At 33.0% G+C, this 21,587-nt stretch overlaps 1 pseudogene across 1 annotated transcript in view; it reads right to left on the bottom strand.

The window, feature by feature from the left end:
* Positions 1-21,587, bottom strand: part of LOC115965204 — a 33,154-nt pseudogene extending 11,567 nt beyond the window's left edge. The window contains exons 1-5 of the transcript XR_004086015.1: positions 21,555-21,587; positions 20,279-20,456; positions 16,471-16,571; positions 7,421-7,527; positions 6,862-6,950 (exon numbers count right to left, since the gene is read on the bottom strand). The product of XR_004086015.1 is annotated as a callose synthase 2-like (transcript). The remainder of the gene's footprint in view (positions 1-6,861; positions 6,951-7,420; positions 7,528-16,470; positions 16,572-20,278; positions 20,457-21,554) is intronic.

Here is a 21,587-nt window from a genome sequence, read left to right as displayed (position 1 = left end):
ACTAGGAAAAAGGGTAAGCGACTTTATATTAAAGAAAATGTTTATTCAAAAAGCCAAAGGCTTGTTCATTAAAGTGAAATATCAAATATCACTCTCACAATGAGAGGTGATTGCCTTAAAAGATCATCAAGATCAAATGTTATGATTAAAAGTGGAGTTAAATGTAAAGCTCCAAGTTATGTTATCAAGTTTTGTGGGAGGTCATATATACATATTTCTATAATTGAGATGGGTCACATGATCTAGTGCTAATTGTGTATGTCTTGGTTGAATTGATTATTGAAACTTCACATTAGACTAAGGACTATCTCATTGTTGATATCCACACACAACACACAAGTTTATGTTCAATAAATGCCATATTCATTTGTGTGATTGTACTTGATGAAATGTGTTTTCACATACTCAATCCTTGTTAATTCAAGCACAAAAAGATTTTTGAGTGTTTTAAGTGTTTTTGGAAAGTATTTTGTTTGAAAAATCTGAATATTTCAAAAATCCAGTTTTGCCCTGTTTTGGCGGCTCAGTCGCGAGTATGTCAAGTCGCGACCCTTAGTCGCGTCTTCGCGGGTCTTTTTTGGCGACTTGTTCGCAAGTGGAAGGTCCAGTCGCGAGGTTTACTCAGAGATTTTCGCGGCTCAGCTCGCGACTCACTCTCGGATAGACCTTCCAGTCGCGAAAAACACTTAGAAAAATTTTTCAAATTTTTGTCCTCGAGTGTTTTGGCGGCTTAAACTGACGACTATGTGGCGACTCAATCAAGTCGCGAAAAACGCGTGTTTGGCAGAAATAGGGGCAGTTTTTAAATCTTTTTCAGTTTTCCCTCGAACATTTGTGACTATTCATCTTCTCTCTAAACTATCTACTTCCCAAACTCTCCGTGCTCCCATTTCCAATCTCCATTGTTGCATATTTTCTGCTCAAATTCTTCAAGTCACAGGTATGGGGTATGGGTTTTCAGTTTTGAACTCATTTCTACTTGATTTTGTGTTTTTCCCTTTGATTTTTTTGCATATGTTTATGTTTTAGAGATGGGTTTGTGATTCGGCTATTGCTCTATGTTCATGCTTAGCTTGCGGGTGCTATTGCTAAAGTTTGTTTTGATCTTGGTTGTTTCCTTTTTGGTCTTCATCATGTGCTTAGCTAAGTGTGTCTTTTAGTTTATCTGATCTTGAGCTGTTGAGTTGTTTCAAAATGTTCCGTTTGAGGATGTGAGTTTTACTGTGCTGAATGTGCATGTTATATTGTGTTAATCTGTTGGGAGCATCTGTTAGTTTCAAAATGCTGATTATGAGTCATATCATTTTTCCATTATATGTCTCAATGACATATATCTGCCTTTAGGATAGTTCCTATATCTGCTGATTTTTTTTCTCCCTTGCATTCTCCCTGTTGTTCTTGTGTTTTCTAGTTTAGGCTTGTTTATCCATGTGGTTGATCTAAGTAGCTTATTGTTTAAGTGTTCAAGTTCATTTGTGTGGCTAAAATCTTTTTGTTAATTACATGGTACTGACTAGTTCTACACATATATTGTTCTATTCTGTTGTGGCCTCTTCTGATTGTTCACAGATGGCTCCCTCACCTCCGAAGAAGAAAACTCCTGCAAAGAAGGCTGACAAAAGATTGAAAATGGATTCTAAACTGTTTAGGTCAGTTCAACACTTTGAGAGATACAAGGATATCTTCTTGAAAGCAGGAATTATTCAAGAAAGATTTGTAGATTTGGAGGACTTAAGACAATCCTTTATCCCCAACTGTTTTGAAGGAAGAGGATGGGAAAAGCTTTTGAGTGATCTCCCTGTAGTGTGTAAACCCCTGATTAGGGAGTTTTATTCAAATGCTGTGATAAGGGAGAATGAGTTAAGTTGCTGGGTTAGAGGTAAAGAATTCATTTTGGATGCACATGTCATTGATGATGTGCTAGGGCTTGAAGGATTAGAAGATCAGGAATTTATCAATTACAAGGATAGGAGTGTTTCTATTGAAACAGTTCAACAAAGGATAGGTGGGCAGAGAGAAGGGAAATGTTTGAATATCACTGCCTTTCCAGTGGACATGAGGTGTCTAACAATAATCATGATGTTTAACCTCTATCCCATAAAGAAGTTGACTACAATCAACTGTGCTAGAGCAATTTTTCTAATGGATCTCAAAGAAAAGAATTTCATTGACATAAGTTCCCACATATATGACACCATTATGGATGAGACAAGAACAACCTCTAGGCCAAAATTGATCTTTCCCAGTTTGCTAATGAGGATTTTTAGAAGGAAGGGTGTTCCAATCCCTCAAAACATCAGTCCCATGTCCACACCCTCTGCAATTAACAAGCTTACCTGCAAAAGGATAAGTGTTAGGCTTCCAGGAGAAGAAGATGAAGGTGATGAAGGAGAGGGTGTCCCAATGGAGACTGAAGCAGAGGCAGTAGGGCATGCATCAACCTCAACACCCAGGAGGAGTGGCAAAAGGTCTAGAGTATCAACTTCTTCAGATACACCTCCAGATGCTTTCCAAATCATTCTAGAACGACTTGATGGGATCAGAGAAGTCCAGACTGAGCACTCTGAGAGGATGAGAGCCATGCAAGACCAGATTGATGTTTTGTCTGCAAAACTTGACAGCTTCACCACCCAGCATGAACAGTGACCCTTTGGCCATTCCGGTCAAAAAGGGGGAGATGACATTGATGATGAGAAGCAGAAAAGCAGCTCTTAAGGGGGAGTAATGTGTCGAGGGGGAGTTGTCAAAGTTGTCAAAATCAGAGACTTTGTTTATATATGCTTATGTTTTGGGTATTTAATGTTTATATGGGTTTGATACACTGTGGTTTTGGTGTATAGTTGTTTCTAACTCTTAACCTATACTCTTGGTTTAAACTTTTATATATTTTGATGATGTTATTCAGGATGTTTTGGTGGTTTGTACCCATGTGCTTTTGTAAGCTTTTAGGGTTAATGTTTCATGCATAGTTTGTAGGCTTTATGGTATGTACCTTGCTTAATGCAGTCTTTATGCTATGTTGAAATCAGTACTTTAATCTAAATGTCTTGCATTTTGATTTATGTACTGTCACTCTTGTGCCCTTGTAGGATTGTTCCTAGATGCATATACCTTGTGTATTATGCATTGGTTGAGTGTTGAGCATACAAGTTTCTTGCCTTGTGCTTGTTAACTTGTATGTCCTTGTGTTCACTCCAAGTGTGAATGAACATTGTGATCACTACCTTGTGGTGTTCACTTGGTTGATCAAGCCATGGTTTGTTTCTTAAACTCCATCTTTGCTTGATCACATATTGCCTGTTTCATATGCATTTTATGATTTTCTGCTTACAATGATCATGGTGTATTGTTGTGTTTCAGGAGTATTATGTTCATATGATTCAAGTGCTTCACAGCTTCTAGAGTTAGGTGTGAGTGAGTTTTGTTCAACTGTTCCCAACTCACATGTTAAGTCTAGAGTCTGTTTTAGGGTTTTGTCACGGAATAGCCAAAGGGGGAGATTGTAAGGTTGAATTTATTCAACCATCTAATTGGCTTTATTCCGTGCCAAATTTGCTTGTAATTCAGCATTTAGTAACCCTGTATTTAGGTGGGTTTGATGTAAGAGTAGTGAGTGAGATAGAGTGAAGATTGCTCAAGAGTGTGCAAGAAAACAGAAACTCGCGGGTGACTCGCAGCTTCAAGCCGCCAGACGCAGCACACATGCCAAGCATGCTAGAAGGTGAACAGTCATGCAAGCTGGAGCACTACAGGACAAAACAGGACAACTGGCCATACGGTTATCTCGCGACTGGATCTCGCGACTTAGTCAAGCCGCGAGGTCAAGCCGCGAGCCACCCCTGTTTTGTAAAACCTGACGTTTCACATTCCTCTACCACTCCAGTATAAATACCCCTTTTACCCACGATTGTAAGAGAGCTTCCGGAGAGAATTTTAAGAGAGAAACCCTAAAGAAAAACAAGATTGATTCACCCACAATCTATACATTAGAGTCTCTTCAAATTCCTCAACTCTCTTCCTCTCCATTGTCAAATCCTTGAGAGGCATTATACCAAACCTGATTCTCACCATTATCATTACTGTGAGAGAGCTGTTTGGATTTCTGGGAAGCAGTTAGGAAGGAACCAATCTTCATTGGTTGATGCTACGGTCTAGTAGCGGAATCCGAGAAGCTAGAAAAGAAAAAGGTTCGGCGCAACCTCGTTGGAGCAAGAAGCTTGGAGGGCTTAGGTGCACTGGGTAGATTAGGCTTGGAGGGTCTATTGCTGTCCATGTATCCCAACTGTATTTTCTAGTGGATTGTTTACCGCTTGGAGGGCGGTGGAGAGGTTTTACGTCGAGGGCTTCGGTTTCCTCTTCGATAACACATCGCGTGTTGTCTTTGTGTTTGCATCTTCCTTCCTCTCTATCTTTGTCTTTTTATTATCTACTGTGGATTGTGTTTTGTTTTGGCTTAGATAGTTTTTAACCAATTCCATATTATAGCTTATGTTAAGTTTCCGCACACTTGTTGTTTGACATATTGCTTGAATTGGTTAAGTTGTATTTTGGGGGTCTAAACGTTCAAGGGTGTTTATACACGTTTTTGAACTTTCAATATAATATGTCCAAATCTACTCCTACTTGTACTAGTAGTTTAAGGTCTAATAACCTATATATACTCATATGAGAGTTCATTGTAACACATGTTATTATACTACATACTTACATAATTAATATACAACCCTTAAGGATTTCTTCCGCAAACGTAGGCCGACAAAACTAAACCATGTAACTCTCATGTTCTTATTTAATGCTTTTCTTTCCATGTCCATTTTAACATATACAATATAGTATAACACATTTCATTGCTAATATATTTAACAAAGCCAAATAATTCTACGTGTTCTTTCTCTGTTGCTTTTGTGTCTAATTTCGTTTTCTCCTCAAATCTTGAAAAATTATGCAAGTCGTTCCTCTCCATTTCAAATCTGTCATTTCCAGGACACCATTTAAAGAAAACAATCACATAAATGATAGAACACTACTATGACATCCGAAGAACAGAACCCAACTTTTTCAATCGTTAATGTCAATGACATCTTCTACCAGCCAAGGATGCTTGGCTGGTAGAAGATGTCATTGACATTATTGAAAATATAGCAGAAACAACAGCCAAGGATGCCCAGCTGGTAGAAGATGTCATTGACATTATTGAAAATGTAGCAACCTTTTCAATCGTCAAATTCTCCCCACACGCCCCCCAAAGATTCCAACATGGCTCCACTCCGTCATAGGCACTGGCCTTCTTCCTCAGTCACATGCCTCCACACGTGACACACGTCACACACATAGTTTAGCCTTCGGTGATGTCAACCATGCACGTGGCATGACTAAAGTGTTTAGTCATGCCACGTAAACCCTAAGCCGGCACTGATATGCCATCTGCCATGTCAACACCCACTGCCACATCAGCAGGCTCTCTTTCGATCTCCATTGAACCAATTTCAACTTGGATCCGACACCATTGACTCTCTTTGACCCATCTAATCGATGACTTTTGACCATTTGACCATTGACCAAGGTAAACTTTTTTTTTTAAATTATTGCATGTAGAGAAATGCCACATTTGTATCATTTTTACAACAAATTTTAAATGATAAGTTATTACATGTTGTTAATAGTGGACAAAAAAGTTACTTCAGTAATAGATTCAAATTAAAAATCAATAATAACCTACCACTTATAATTTATTGTGAAAATATTATCGATGTAACACTTCTCTTTCATAAATTCTGATGTAAAGTCCATTTAAGAACAACTTATTTAATTAGCTTAAAATGAAACTTTTTGTTGAAAGTGCTGTAAATAAAACTAAAAACAAGTTAAAATAGTACTATAGAACCTATGAAAAGTACTAAAAAATGCAATGGGACTTATGAATAATAGCAAAAATAAACTAAATAATAAAAATAAAAATAAAAACTTCATTTTTAGACAATACCAAATGCAACCGTAGTTTTTCTTCTCTAATAAGACTCCAAAAACACTCAATTTGGCCCATTTTGGTCTCATATATACTAAGTGTGTGTTTGGATACCGCTTATTGCTGAAAACTAAAAATTGAAAATATTATAGCAAAATAATTTTTAAATGTGTAAATAGTGCCATGGGACCCAGTTTTAAAATTGTTTTTACTGAAAAAAGTACTTGCGAGTCCCGTGAACAATGCACGAGACCCACTGGAAAACATGGGACGCAGCTGAAAAGTGCTTTTTAGCACTATCCAAATATACACTAAATTGGCCAATCCAGTTACAAAATTATTCCAAATTCTAATCCATCATCTAATTAATTTGGTCATTCATAAGTCATCTTCTAGCTAGGGATCTTCAAAAACTTCTATCCTAAGTTTGACAGGAGTATTAAAGATAATAATTTCCAATATTTTCTTACATAATGGCCCATGAGACCATATTTAGTGTAAAGCCCAATTATGACCAACCCTAGCTTTTAGTCTCTATAAATGCCTACCTCGGGTTTCATCATAAACAACAAATAGAAAAAAGATGTAGCTATTTATTCTATAGATGTAGGCAATCATGCCGACCCACATAACTCTCTCTCTCTCTCTCTCTCTCTCTCTCTACTTTAATTTCAACATGCATATGATATTAAACCATATTCAATGAATATTCTTTCAAATTACCCCAACAAAAGAGAACAAAGAAAATAATTAATTATTACAAGTTTACAACCACATATATAAGACAGTAACCACAAAACATGAAGGTTCCTGGACAAAAATGTATTATTCTCAGCAAGTTCCAATAACATGATATCATTCAGAAGTAAGATATAAAGAATTCAGTTTCACCTCACCAGGCACTTCAACAGCCTCTGTCTGATTTACAGCCTCCAAAACCTCAAAGAGGACCGTAGAAGTTTAATATGCTTTTGTAAGTTGGGCACTGATTCAAAAACATGAATTTAGTATCAAATATAATATAGATTAATGATATATAGTATGCATTTGGATACCGCTTATCTTGCTGAAAACTAAAAACAATAAAAAAATAATTTTTGGTTACTGTTTATTATTGTTTACTACTATTCAACACTGTATATTGGCCTAAATATATTGTTCATGTCCCATGAACAGTGCATTAAGTGCTGGTTAAAAAATAAAAATAAAATAAAAAAAAATAAAAAGGCCTAAAACGCAAAACGTCCAAAACGTGGATGTGATCCAAACAAACACATAGTCACACACTTCTTTTTCCATAGTCACCATACACACACGATTATATGACTGAAAATTTTGCATAAGGTGTATGCAATGGGAAATGTGTAATAATAAGATTTTCTGTAAAATATATTGCACTAGAGCCAACTGTCAAGAAAGTAAACTACTAGAAATCAATTCTCTTAGAGAACCAACCGATCATGTTTATCAGCGGCATTCTGCAAAGCTTGAATATTCTTTTTGAAGTAATAGTGATAAAAACTCTCACTCTTTGCCCTACCTGCCAACGTCATTTCATTTTCCTGAAAAGAATTAGGGTTTGAATTAATATTTCTTTAGAATTCCAAACGGAGTTGATGAGAAGTTTCTAGGAGATTAAATCCAGAAATTGGTCATGAAAACAAACTTAACGTAGCACAAATTAATTTTCCTTTAAAAGAACAGAGAAAAAAACAAAACAAAACATTTTGTGAAAACAATAGAAGGCACTTAACATTTATGCCATTTAAAGTCAGCCATCACACAAAAGCAGTATCTGAGATGAAAATAGCAAATCGCCATTGAGATTATTAAGCAAGTGCTAGATGAGTTCGAAATGCTATCTGGTTTGATAGCAAATGCTAGTAAAAGTGAGGCGTCTTCTGCATGAGTACCAGATGATTTGTACGATCAAATTTTGATTGTGTTTGAATATAAAGAAGGAAAGCTACCAAAGAGATACTTCAATGTTCCTTCAATATTGTTGTAAGAACTATGGATGATTAAATTAATAATTTTTTAATAGCTTAAACATTTGGGACTAGTTGTAGTTTATCATGGTATTAGAGTAAATAGTCTTAAAATTGTAACACCCCTGTTGTTAATTGTAATTTGAAAGAATGTTGATAGGATAATTGGTAATTTTACTTGCAAGATATTTTAGGGACAAACTTGTTATTAGGCTTCAGCCCCTTAAGTCTTCACTATTTTGGGAAGAGACGGATTTCTCCCATTCAGCCGAGAATGGAAATCTATGGTAAATTTCCTAACAATCTAAGTAAAACCTTGCTATGGGGTTTATGCTAGAGCAATATAAATTGGGTTTAAATTCTTAATTGGAATGAAAAGTTTGGTTTGTTCTTGAGTTATTTTGCTCTAGTGGTATCCCAGTCACAATTTTTTCCTTGGATAATGAGTTTGGAGGTTTTGGTGATGTGGAGAGGTGGGTATGTGATACTGTGATAGTTTAGGTGTTATGAACTTGTTTTAAAACAAATGGATAATGAAAGTATTAACCATGAAATTTTAAGTGCCTTCAGGTTGTGCTTTTTGCACATCAAGTATTTGATACATTGCCTCAATGAGTTATGAAGTTGGGTTTAATTGTGTGTAGTTATTTATTCAATTTGAAGTTGGACTTTGTGATTGATATATATATAACAAGTTTAAGAACTTTGAAAAGTGATTTCATGTTGTGATAATTGACTTTTATATGATGCAATATGTATTAACATTATTAATATATGAGTTAGTGTAACACTTATAAATTGTTGTTTCGTTGTGAACGCTTGGGAATTGATAAGAATTGTTCTAATGACTTGATTTTAAAGTGATTTATTTTATGTTATTTAATAAATGCACATTGTTTGCGGTAGTACTATATTAAAATGCTTTGATTGTTTATGGTCTGTTGGATCACTTATATGCTTGTTTGATATCCTTTGGGAATATGCGCCTTGGGATAGTCAAGTTAGGCTTTAGACCCTCAATTTGATTTTAAGGGACCATTTTCAATCTATGGAGACAAGTTTGATGGTACTTTGTGTCTCTAGGTTCCGAGATTCTTGAGGTAAAATTGGTTGGCCTATTGAGCTAAGTGGCTTCTTGATGAGATTTTTGAAAAATAATCATTATTGCACACAAGTATTCTATGGTTAAACCCATTTTGGAACATTATTTATGTTTTCCCTAAAATATACTATGTGGATTACTATTGTTAGTTAATCATTTACAGAAAACACATGAAATATTGAAAGTGCATCATATTTGTTATTGCATATGAGGAAACACATGATTTGTTAGTATGGAAAAGACAAGCAAGTTTGATTTAATTTTTGGGAGTGGATTTTATGAATTTATTGCATTGTTTGCAAAATTTAAAGATGTTTTATCTTGACTTGTGATAATTGGGTATTTCAAAGATTTTATGAAACTACTTGTAAATAAATTATGTATATTGATAACATGTAATTTGTGAGCTTAATATGTTTTACCCTTGTGTCACGTCATGTGATTACCCGGTAATTACCTAACTAGACGCTATTGTTTATGTGACATGGGTATCTTAGCACCCGTCTTTACGATATGGTTATTGAGTTCCAGTTGTGTGTTGGCAATTGAGTTCTATCTTTGTAACGACAGATTAGCTCTGCCTTTGTGATGGCAAGTGAGTTTTGTCATTGTGACAGCATATTAGTTCCGGCTGTGTGCAGTGATGAGTTCCATCTTTGTGAATAGTGATGGCAGATGAGCTTTGTCTTTGTGGCGGCATTGTCATATGGCTTTGGGTTGGATTTTCTAGTTTTGGAAAGGTTTTATCATTGCTCACAGTATATACATTATGTAGTTTCCTATTGAGATGTTTTGAGGAATCTTTGTGTTATATATATCATTTCAATCATTCTTGTCATTTTATCAATGAAAATGAATTTGCAGGATTCAAATGGAAATCCCCAAAGTGTAACATGTTTTTTAAAAATACTAATTATTTTGAGACTTGTATTTTTCCCACCTCCACTAGTTATGCTACTTACTAGGCATTACCTCATCCCACTCTTTAACAAATTTTCAAATCAGTTAGCTATACCTCAAGCATTGAGCTTCCTGTATTAGTGGTGATTGGAGTACTATTTTTATGGGGAGACTCATCGTTAATTCTTGGTGATTCGGTCTTGCTATATTTGTGGAGGTAATAGTTAGAATCTTGAGGTTTGTTAGCCTTGGGCTACTGGATCTAGACTTGTTGTTGGTGTTAAATATTCTTGGGAGAGATGTGATGTTGTTAAATTTTTGGAGTCTTGAAAAATATTCATGTAACTTTTGGAGGCACATGATTTTTATTTTTTTGATAAAGGAGGCACATGATTTGTTGTCTGTATTGTTTGTATATATGCTAATGTTTTGAATACTATTTCGAAGTTCATTTTAATTTGCCCATTAGGATGGAATATATAGCTACCAGCCTATTTTGGTGTGCCGATTCAGAGGTTACCGGCATATATATTTATATATATATACATACATATTGTTAGGTTCTAAATGTTTAGATCAATTAGCAAATCATGAATACAAACTTGTCTAGATGTAGATCTTAGAGTCTATAGGTTTTATTAGACAATGCTCAATGTGATTCAAGTCAAGATTCAAGAACATACAAGCTGCAGGAAGAAAATTTCATAATCTGTCTGGTTCGATCGATCGAAAGACAAGCTCGATCGATCGAAAGTCGTATCTGCAGAATTTTAATTAAACCCAAACAACAGTTCAAGCCCATTTAGGATTAGGTTTTCTAATCTACTTCTCCCAGTATATAAAGGAAACCCTAAGCACGTTTTTATATGGCTTTTCAGAGAGAAAAGAGTGTGCCTCTTTTGAATTTAGGGTTTTGTTACTAAAAATCTCTCTTATGTCTTCTACCGATGCTATTCCTTGAAAAATCTCAAGATTCGATATTGTAGAAGTTGCTGCCTTCTCTAGTCATCAAAGGTGCTGATGATTTAAACCTTCAAGGGTGGTCTCGGAGTCACAAACAAGAGAGTTTGTGTTGCTAAACCTTTAAGTGGGATCTCAAAGTCACAAACGGGGGTGTTTGTGTTTTGCAAAGGCCAAAGAAAGAAGGAGTCTGTGGATTCGGAGTTTGCACGTGATCGTGTCAGTAAGTTCTACTGGTTGGTAGCAATAAGAAGTCGAGCGTGAAGGCTTGTAAGTCTTATTATATGAACTTCGATTCTTTCTAGTGGATTTGCTTTTTATCTTGAGGATAGCTAGGTTAAATCCTTCCCAGGTTTTTTACTAGTTTAGTTTTCCTGGGTTATCATATCGTTGTATTATTTATTTTCCGCTGCTATACATTGATATGATATATTTGTGTTAACCTAGACTTGTTAAATTGGACTAAGTAATAACTTGACTAATTACCTAGGTTAAATCAATTGTTTTTTAAGGGGTCTAAAAACCAACACACACACACATATATATAAAAGAAATTTTATATATCTTTCATAAAAACAAATTATAAAAGATAGTAATTAATTATCGAATAACTACAAATATGAAAATAATAGGATGATTATTCCTTTGAAGCAAAAAAGGAAAAGAAAAAAAAAGCATGATTATTCCTTTTTTTAAATATTATTAATTTATTAATATTAAATAGGGTGCTTTTTTTAATAACTTGTAACATAAAAGTAAATTTTTTCACTGTAGCTCAAGTTGATAAAACCATGGCAATAGTTTAGTTAAAGGAAGTAAAGCGTGCAAAAAATTTCTTATTTTCCCATCTAAGATTTCACCCACCCCAATTAACCCCACTTCCTCTACCCTTATACAGCTCTGGGTTTTCAAGTTCTTCTCTCCTTGTTTAATTCTTTACTTGTAGCACTCTTTACCTCTCTCTTTGTATTGCAATATGTGAAGATTGAAGACAGGCTCAAAGAATTATCAAAGGCCATCTTTTTTTTTTCTTTTACTCTCTCTCTCAATGTTCATTGTTTTAGATTTTTTGGTTATATTTGATGCCATGGGGTAGAATATAATTAGTGAAACTCAAAACTCTACTATATGAAGTTGTAAAAAAAATCATTAGGTTCAAGAAAGAAAAAAAGAAGTTGAAAGTCATTTTGGACGAAATTTGCATTTCAATCGATATTGGCTAGGATGCTTGAAATTGGCCGCAACGGGCTGAAATTTTATCCGAGGTTGAACAAAGGGTATTATCGTTCCAGTTTACATACCGATACAAGAAATTCCGACTAGAATGGAATAGAATTCATATCATTGAGCTATAGAGCTCTGACTTATATTGTCGAGAGATCAGTATATTTATTTATTTATCATATGAAAAAAAAAAAAAAAAATTCTCATACAATTTCCCTTGAAGGTTCAGTTTCTCATGCTTTGAATCCTTTTTGGTTTAAGGCATAACAAAAATCATCATGTCTTTACTCTACCTCTTACTTAAAAATTTAAAAGCCTAATTTTGAGCCTCACTTATTAAGGGTAATTTGGAATTTGGAATCACATGTAAGAGCAAACGTTAGAATAATGGATAAATGATTAAATGAAGTAGGACAAATTGGAGAATTTGTGGATCTAGTGTTTATAATTGTTACAAAATGATTTTGGAGTTGTGTTGAGAATTAAAAGGTGGTTTGAAAAGTTATTTGATGGTCATTTAGTAAAAGAAGAATGTGGGATTTTAGGTTTTGATTTGTAAACTAGAGGAGGAGAAGAAGAAAATATAGGAGAAGGGAAGAACAAAACACTCAATGCCAACATACTTCAATGCCCAAAAGTCAAAAAGCTCTATATAATAAAGTGTAGTAGCAATATCACTATCATGACTCTAGTTTAACTAGTAAAGGAAAAATATAATAGAAAACCAACTTAGACTTAAAAGAATAATAAAACCTAGGATACTTATATCTATTAGAAAATTGTAGACTTAAGTAAATTACCAAAAGATCATTAACTCTATAAATTATAGTTTTTCCCCTAAATAAAAAATTGATCATGACTAACAAAATAGAAACTCGAGTAAAAAATTGTTTTAACCCTCTAACAAACTTAACTAGACCTTTAAAACAGCAAAAATTTTACTTCAATTGGACTTCAACATGGGTTCCTTAAAATAAATATTGAATAAATGAATTTGCAAAATAATAAGGAAAAGGTTTTTCTCTAAACTAGTTTGGAGAGAAACCTTTCAAATTCCACTTATATCTTTTTGTCAGATGTGAATTTTGACAAATCCACCGTTAGATTGTTTATAAATTTCCTTATTATATCCTCAATGCTTGCAAAATTTCAAAAAGATCAAAAATTAATAGTCATGTCATAGATCAAAGGTATAACTTTCAAGTTTTTGTAATCTTAAATTATGTATAAAAATGCTTTCATGGATCGAATAGTAATTAATATCCAATTCGAACAAAATTTTACATGCATGTCAAGAACATAAAGAATATGCAATCCAACAATTAAATTTTCAAAATATATAGCATATTAAATATTTTAGTGAGAGTTTGAAAGATTTCTCTCTAAACTAGTATGAAAAGAAACTTTGTCCAAATAATGAGTTAATCTTCCATGGCTGCATTATTAAATTAATTCTTTCTTCACTATAACAAAATGTATTTTTAGCAACGAAAATTAGGGAGGAAATATTTTTCCTCGCTAATAATGAAATTAAATTCACTATTGTTGATCTGAAAAATGGGCGCTAGTTGGGAAAATCTTGGCGCAAACTTAATTAATCTATAGTGACGAAATATTTCGTCGTTAAAAGTTAAAATATTTAATGACGAAATATTTTGTCGCTATAGATGTTGCTGTGAATGGTATTTGTGACGAAAATCGTTTCATCGCTATAAGAAATAATTAGCAACGGAAAACAATCGTTGCTAAAAATAATCATGGTTTTTTATTTCACAGTTTTGGCGATGAAATCACAATTCGTTGCTAATATATAGGTTAAACTTTTGGGGTAAGTAATATTTTATCAACTACAAAACACTTGTTAACAAGAAAGCTGCAAGAACTAAAATATCAAAATCTAAATATCAGTTATACTGGCATTTCTAAACCATTGCTATAGGCCTCCAAAGCGTTGGAATATACCTGATTGGGCTATACCGACAGTTTTGCTAACCGCCGCAATATGTCCTGAAGGTTATGAATACCCATATCGGTGAATTCTATCAAGTGACGGAATAGACTAGGTCGGGCTATCCTATAGGGTTTTTTTTATAAATAATATTTGTTTATGAAATTACCTATATCGGCAATTTTGAACTGCCGCTATAAGTGAACTATTGAGGAGGTTTACGTAACCGCCTACAACTACAACCTTGGTCTACAGTGGTGGTTTGTCTAACCACCAAAATAATACATGCTATAGTGGCAGTTTTTGGGGCTGCCATTAAAAAAATGTCAGTATTCTCAAAGCCATCACTTGCCCCACTCTTTATTGCTCGTTTTGTAGAAACAACTAGAACTTGACCTGATTTTAGGTGTGATGAGTTTTTGCCTATACATACAATTTCACAAATAAACTACCCAAGGATAATTATACTAGATGCTTCTTCACCATAATTATGATGAAAAAAAAATTCCAATTCAAATTGAATGGATTCAAATGACATTGATAGCAACATAGAGGTAGTTTCCATCAGGAAACAACAGTTCTACTTGACCCTACTTAAGCATGCATATTATATTAGTCAAGATTTGGTGTAAAGCCTTAGAGCTTACGTTAGAAGAGAAAAAGGCCAAGGGCTAGGTTGAGCTAAGGTGGGACATCATTAGTGAGTTCATCGGGGAGGAGCATGGTGAATTGTAAGAAATTTTTTGATTAGTTTCCTTTATCATAATTTTTGTAATCCCCAGGTATGATACATTTCAACAAAAGCAAGCAAGACAACTTCATTCTAGTTTCATTGATCTAGAGGAAAAGGAAATGTCTACTAGTTGGGAAGCTAGCCATCAAGTAAGTGGCTTGATGAGGATAACTAAGCTGACACGACAAAGTTGGTTGCCGGCACCACAAGTGCACGCGTGGTAGCATTTGTGCTGGTGCCATTACTTCATCAAGACATAAATACAGGCAATGTCGTCACCCAATTGAAGTATGGTACTGATATTTACAAAATTTACTTCTCTATTATATTACTCAATAACTCAGACAAATTTACCTATTCTAACTACGTTTTGTTTTATTTTTCTTTGAATTAACCCAATAAAAAATCCTTCAATTCTCAAATCAAAAGAGAATAGAAAAAACCATACTTTTATACAATATCTTAATTGAATTGTATGTAATGATCAATAAAAATGTCACCCCTTTCATTCTAGGGTGACGAAGGGATCGTACCACTCTTTCGGTTTTTATTTATATAAAAATATATATAAATAACTCTTTTTTGTGTGTATTGAATGATGGAATGAATAGAGCTGCAAAACACTCTTGGATCAAATGATAAAGATATTGTTGAAAAATGGATGGCTTTTCTTGGATGAAATGAAAATTAAATTCATGTAACAAGAGAAAGGCTTTTTAATTCATATTCGAGGAAGGCATGCCACACTAGGAATAGTTTGTGGATTAGAAGTATTGTCAAGTAGAGGAAATGCTCTATCAAATCCTTACACTTTGTTTCAATCGTTACATATCAAATATTTACAATTATTCATGCTCAAGCTCTCCACCTAGTAACCCCTCCCTTGATATGATAGTAGGAGTCCTTGCGATGGCACTGTTTGACGTTAAGACAATACTAGTTGTAGCTTTCTAGGGCGGCTAGAATTTTACTAATATAATATCAAGTAAAGGGAACTCAATTTGCAGGGATTTTACAATTGCTGCAATGCGTTTTATACGATATCCAAGTTTACTGTCAGGATTATTCATACTTCCGAAAAGAGTAATTTAGCTGACAAAGAAGAAAATTAATGCCTTTCTTTGTACTGGCAATGATGACAAAGCCATTGGTATAAAAGTCTCTTGGGACTTGGGTTATGTGCCTAAAATAAAAATTAGCTTGGGTTTAAGGTGGAAGAGCGGAACAAAGCTACAGGTATGAGGCATATATGAAATCTCTATGCTCGAGCAGGTTCTATATTGAGGTTGCATTCAGAACAGGGTTCCAGACCGTGTGTGGCATATTCCTTATCTAAATTGTCAAGTTTCTTAGTCTTTAGCAATATAAATTGTCAATTTTTTATGCAGTTCATACTAATAGCATGTTTATACTGTCCTAACAGTTTCTCCTTCTGTATTTCTCCATTTGTTTGAATAAAATAACTAATTCATAATGTGGCGGAAGTTTAAATTCTCAAAAAAAATATATATATAATAATAATAATAATAAATTCATCCTAAAAGAAACACTTTTTTATTTAAATTTTTAACCGTTTAATTGAGATACTTCAAGAATAATATTGCGTACTAAAGAAAAATGATGTAATGGGCAAGTGATTTTAGAGCGTACCCTTTCTAGACGTTGAAGAAGTGAAGTTTTATATTGGCGAACACCACGTCCACTAGAAGTTGGATCTAGTCTGTGAGCTTTTTCAAAGGCATAAAACCGACCTAATTCCAGCATTGACATAAATATGCATTTGTGTTCAGATAAATATCAGCGTTCAGAAAATTCCCATTATTGCGTTCGTTCAGAGATATGCACCATGTTAAATTCTGCTAGGGCATGACATATCATATATATATATATATATATATATATATACATACAAATAGACAAAACCAGATGCAGTGATTCATTAGTTTGGAGAAACAATAGTAGCAATGAAAAAAATAATGCCTCGCAATTGAATTTGAACTAAATGAGATTGATCGTAGAAAAACCCAAATAAACAATATAAATGTGAGTTAAGGAGAAAAGGCCAGTATTTCCCGATATAAATTATAAAGGGTAAAAAAACAAAAACAACAAAATAAATAAAGATACAGATAACAAAAACAACTAATTAGAGCATTGGTCTAATGACTTACGTGACTTGTGTCTTCCCCCGAAAGCAACTAGTTGCGAATTTAAGTATAGAAATTACCATCTCCAATAATTTAAAGATAGGGCTACCTATTATAGTCTCTCGAAACCTACAAAAGTTCGTACACTTTGAAAAAATAAATCAATCAAACAAACAAACAGAATAGATGCTGTAACACCATGACCTAACTGAATATTCGGTTGATTAAGTAATTAACCATTGCCTCCAGCAAAAGTCCAAATGCATTCATATCTGTAGGGTGTCGTTACAGGATAAAAGGTGCATGATGAATTATAAAGCATCCATCCCTCTGAAGTCTTGTGCAGGACACAATATTTACCTCACATATATTTAGATACATTCATGCATACATATATATATATATATATATATACACACACTTTGGAATCTACCATAAATAAATAAAATGCAAACTTTTTATTGAAAGAAAATTATTATTTCATTTTATAAATTACAAGCTTATTTAAAAAAAAAAAAAATTATCTTGAGAATCAAATTCTCACACACAAGGACGAGGGAATATAATTTCAGTACAAAGACATATTAAAATTCCACTCAAAAATTATGATAACTTTTGAGACTATAAAAGCTTATTTTACTAGTAAAAATATTCCTTAACCTATCCTAATTGATATAATTCCATAATAGACTCTAATTTGACTTGCAAAGTATTAAAATATATAATCAAGATAATAAAATCATAAGCCCTAGATTTTTTAAACAATAAAATTTAACCCCCATATTTTGTTCCACATCTGACCCCTCCACTTTAATGAAACTTTTTTGTTTTTTTTGAGTTTAACACTTTAATGAAACTTGGCCTTAAGTTTCCGTCTAAAATTGAAACATTCAGCTATAAATAAGAAGCTACTTTAAATATTTCAATAATTGGATCTAGTTAAAGCTTGTATCCTTGGGAAAATGTAACATAAAATTTCTTTTCATTAACTTTTCAATTAATTTGCTACATCAGTCAACAAAGGATTAAAGTCAAAATTTACAATTCCTACTCCAAAAAAATCAATATCTTTGATAAATTGTTGATGGGATCTTGAGACCTTAGTATTATAGCCTCATATTTAACTTTAACTAAATCTTCCATAGTATTTATTATAATCTCTTACTTATGATTTTTGTCAATCTCCTTAATTAACTCCATATTTTCTTTTTTGAAAATAATATCTTATTTTCAAATTTTTGTCTTCTAACTTGTCAACCTTTGTCAAAACATGATCTTTTTCGATTTCTTTAATAATAAAATTATTCTAAAAATTGGAAATCCCTCTCCAAGAATGATGTCCAAATTTTGATTCTCCCAAATGAACAAATATTGAGATTATCGCCGCAATCCCCTTCAAATAATTATTTTTCCTATGATTATAATTTGTGTAAAATAATGTTTCATCATAATCACAAGGAAAAAAAATAACCATCAATCTTTTCATTCTTACCCATGAAGCTAGGCCTACCCTTTGCATTCTAAATTATTGCATATTGTTCCACCAATCTATTACAACGCTTTCCAAAATTTCTTGATACAAGTTGTACCTTGAAATCCTAGGCCTCTAGGATCTTTGCGTAATCAAAATAAGCTTAATGGACAAGGTTATAAATATGAAGTCTTATTTGAATGATACACCATTTAAGTATGAAATATCATTGAAATTTAGAAAATGTTGGTTGACAGGTTAGCCACAAGAACAGTCTCTAACACGATTACTTTCATTGTCCTCACGATCTTGTTTGCCCTTCAAACCCATACCGAAGGGTATTTGGTTGGGATCATTTTAGAGAGATGAAAAAGGGGGAGAGATTTTTTTTTATTTTTTTGTGTGTTTGTGTTTGTTTGGAGTAAATTTAGGATGAAAAATTGGTGGGGCTATGAAATTTTCTCTCTAAAACCACCAAAATGTTTCCTTCCCAAATAATTGGAAAGAAAATCGGCCCAAAAATGGTTGGGGTGGTTTTTTGAACAAAAATGCCCCCTTTATGACATTCTTCTTTCTTTTTGGTTTAGTCCTCTTCATTCGTCTCTTTTCATTTGTTTTTTTTTTTTTTTTTTAATCCTTTTTCTTCTGTCTCTTCTCATTCCTTATATTTTCCAAATTCTTTTTTTTTTGGGGTTTTTTTATATGTTTTTTTCCTCATTATTTTTTTTAAAGCATTTCCTCATCAGTTTTGAGTTTTTGGACTCCTTTTAAATATTTAAAAAGAATGAAGTGTCAATTTATATGCATTTTTTAAATAAAAATATAATGTGTTGCTTTGTTTATTTATTTATTTTATTTAATAGGGGTATAAGAGTAAATTTACAAAAATTATATTTTTCATCCTCTCATTTTTCTTTCTAATATCAAACAAAAGAGCTTTCTATACCTTCACTTTTCCACTCCCAAACCAAACACCTTGAGAGAAAACTGAAATGCCTTTTATCCCCCCACTTTTCCATTTCCTCTCCATTTTCTATTTTCTCACTTTTTTATCTCCAACCAAACTAACCCTGTGATATGCTAGAAGGTTTTTTCTTTTTTCTTTTTTTCTATTTTATAAAAAATTGAAGTATGCTGACGAGGAAATAAATCCCATAACAAACTGTCATAAAATCAAAACTCTATCTCCATTCAAAAATCATATAATGAATAAAGAAAAAAATTGAAATAAATACTATTAGGACCCAAAAAAAAAAAAAAAAACTTATATGCTCGCATCTCTTGCTATGTATCTATACCCCCAAACCAATCAATAAAAATGAAGAATGATTTTTTCTTTTGAGAAATTGAAAGTTGTTAGACGAGAAGCATGAAATCGAATAAAAGAAAAAAGTTAACAAAAAAATTGGGAGAGAACATATCCAAATTTAAAAATATATAGAGTAAGGAAAAAAAAATCTTTAGCCATTAGAAATGTTTTGGAACCCATTACTATATTATATTTATATCATTTGATTTTTTGGAGCAAGTAAGGAGAATGAATGAAAATAAAGAGGAAGAGAACATGAGCAACCGATATCAATTGATTACAATTAATTGGAAATGCCAAAAGGCTAGTAAGAGCAAAATATAAGAGAGATGATTCAAATTTATGCACAATATTTTGTAAGTTTATATTATTTAGAAATGAATATTTCCTTACCTTACTTTTTGATTTCTTAAGAAAGTGTTTAAAAAAAAAGTTTTTTCTTCTTTTTATATAGGAAAAATTGATATTTTTTATTTAATTATCAAGAGTGTAAACATATTAGTGTCTAGTATAAATAAAACTGCAACTTACAGAGATAAGCAACTCTTGGATTGCTAGCCTCGACTTCATTAGCCACACGAAGAATTGGAGCAATCTCAAGCAAGGAAGAAGGCAGCACCTCACTATCCAAGATCGGCTCTCCTAAATTCCCGGCAGTCTGAGTCCTCAAAATCCGCACAGGCGGTGGCTGATCAGACCCCCTTCTATTCTATGTGACATCTCCAGACCCAAACAAATATAACTCAAGCCACTTTGTATTCCTGTCAGAACCAATCAAATATTCTTCACGTAAAGTATAAACCATGCATGGAATTCAAAATCTTCATCCAACTGATCAACTGAGCATAATTCAATAATTAACTCTATTTTTTCACAAATTCAAAATATTAAAAAACACCAAAAAAGCAAAAGAGTTAAAAATAAAATATATATATATATAATAAATAAAAATAAAACTCTATTGAGTTAAAATCATTAAAATCACTTGAAATAAATAATCTAAACCTAAAATAACGAGGGAAATTTTGTAGACTCTGTCTTACATCACTTCGTTAGCATCAAACAAAGTGGAATAGAATTTTTTTTCTATAATTAAGGAAAGAAAACCAAAGTACAGAAACAAAGAATTAGTGAAGTCTAATATATGTTTCCAAATTCACATGTAAAACATACCTCAACTAAGCCATATTATACACACAAACAAAACTTTTTATGTGCCTCACATATACACAGAACTATATGTCTCCACCTTCAGTCAGTAAACAATGAAACAAAAGACAAAATCTTCAAATTTATGAACTGGGTTCTAGGTCTCGGCCTGTGTAGTCAACAGAAACAGGAACAGAGAAGTGGAAGTAAAAGACAGTCCAAGATGACTTAAGTTAACAAAAATAGTTCCAAACATGCAAACAATTATTGCTAATAAATAAAAATATTTAATGGGAAACTCTTAGTGGGTGAGAGCGGAATCTTTTATTTATATAGTCAGTGTGTGAGAGTGAGACAAGAGCAGTTGGCGACTACTTTAAGACTGGCGGTGTGAATGTGAGTAAAAAAGAATTTAAGTCAGTTGCTTTCTCTCCAGGCTGCTTTTTCAGCTGCTTGTTTCTAGTTTATCCTCTTCTTCTGTGAAATAGACTTTTTATTTTTATTTTTTTATGGGAGTGAAATAGACATATTTAGTTTCACACTGACCTCCTTTAAAAAAAAATGATAATAAAATAAAATTGTAGCAGGTACGACTTAGGAGATCAAATGTCATGCAAGAAAAGTTAATCTTCTTAGTAGTTAAGGATATATGAGTTACCTGGGGGAGGCCATGACTGATTAATGACACCAT

This window comes from Quercus lobata, chromosome 10 (genome assembly GCF_001633185.2).
Source record: "Quercus lobata isolate SW786 chromosome 10, ValleyOak3.0 Primary Assembly, whole genome shotgun sequence".
Classification (NCBI taxonomy): Eukaryota; Viridiplantae; Streptophyta; class Magnoliopsida; order Fagales; family Fagaceae; genus Quercus; species Quercus lobata.
Note: the sequence above shows the minus strand (reverse complement) of the source record. Positions and strands in the feature narration are given on the sequence as shown.